Raw genomic sequence first — 1,472 nt, forward strand, 5'->3', positions numbered from 1 at the left:
CAAAAATACAGCCCAGAGAAACACAAGCCAAATACATATCAATACAATATAACAACTTTTCTATTTCGAGAAAACTTACTACGTTTTGTTTTATTGTTAGAGGAAACCTAAAACAACAGCACCACATGGAGAACATAACACTCATCCACCACACACACCTCCTTCAGCTTCCACACAATACCACCATCGCTCTCATCTTGACCGCTCTCCTCACCCCAGCCCCTTGGGAACGGGGTTCCCAGGAACCTCCAAATTGTCCTTCCTGACAAAACCCCGGCCCCGGTATGGTCCGCACCCTAACCCTGGCGATGAACGTCGCCTCGCAGACTGGCCGAGACCAAGGGAAAAAAACCCAGCCGGGGGGGGGGAAAGAAAAAAACCCCCCCCTGTTGGGGTTTTTTTATTCTAAATTTTAAAATGTTTTGAAAAACCTGAAAGGCAAAAATCATACACACAAGGTTAGAATCATTCCATGCACACACTCTCACAGGCAGACACAAACTCTCACACACAGATACAGTCACACAGTCACACGCTCTTCAGCTTACACCCTGACTGCAGCCATTCATCAAAACACTCCACCGATGAAGATACTTTGACACATCTTCCCTGGCTGCCGCTCCTCGACATCGAACAGTAGATTCCAGGAAAATTGGTAGCATGGGTGACCGTGGAGATCCGAAGCTGCCTCAGGGACCTGCGAGACGATGTGAAGCAGTCAAAGAGTGGCCCGTGGCTAGGAGTTATCCCCACACCTGGCCCATAAATTTTCTGTCCAAAACCCCATAGAAAATAGATGAACCCTTAAGTTTTATGACTGTTCTACCTAACTGTGACTCTATGTGCCGGGGCGGGGCGGCTCCGACCCTAAGCAGCACATGGACGGGCAGCGCCCCGAATTAAGAAAAGATGACGCGAGGGCTCGAGATGAGTCTCCAGAAGATTAATTCTCGAGCACGATACACTTAGAGGCGATGGAACCTACTGAAATACCGCGCTCATGGAGGGAGGGTCCGATACCCTCCCTATAAAAGTACAAGGGAATGGCACATGAAAAGAAGCCAGTACCAAAACTGAGAAGGAAGATGGATGAGAACATCTTGTGTACTTCCTCCAGTCTCAAGAAGTAAAAAGGTAAAGATGCCAGAATAAGCCCCATCCGGGAAAGTAGGCAAGTAGAGTACGGCCGATACGGCCCAGAACAATGCCCAAAAAATCATCGACATGCAACAAAGCCCTGTGACACAGAAGACAATGGACACAGCATAACATAGACACAAACTACATAACATAGACACAAGTTGAAACTGCCCAGCAGTTTCACCTGATGGACCCAAGATTATAGGAGAAAGTTTCACAAAGGATGTCTGGACTTCAGGTGGCTCTCTTGAAAGCTGTTTATTGCATAGGCAAAGTTACAGCATTTCAGGGAGTGGGTATCCAGAGCCAGCCCTACAGCTGCCAGCTCCAGC

General features: G+C 48.0%; 1 long non-coding RNA gene across 5 annotated transcripts in view; it reads right to left on the reverse strand.

The window, feature by feature from the left end:
• Positions 1–96: 96 nt before the first annotated feature.
• Positions 97–1,472, reverse strand: part of LOC108447189 — a 9,101-nt gene continuing 7,725 nt past the window's right edge. For all 5 annotated transcript variants that reach the window (XR_001862605.1, XR_001862602.1, XR_001862600.1 and 2 more), the window contains one exon: positions 97–697. This is a non-coding gene — a long non-coding RNA (uncharacterized LOC108447189). The remainder of the gene's footprint in view (positions 698–1,472) is intronic.

This window comes from Corvus brachyrhynchos, unplaced genomic scaffold, assembly GCF_000691975.1.
Source record: "Corvus brachyrhynchos isolate BGI_N302 unplaced genomic scaffold, ASM69197v1 scaffold1646, whole genome shotgun sequence".
In the NCBI taxonomy this organism is placed as follows: domain Eukaryota; kingdom Metazoa; phylum Chordata; class Aves; order Passeriformes; family Corvidae; genus Corvus; species Corvus brachyrhynchos.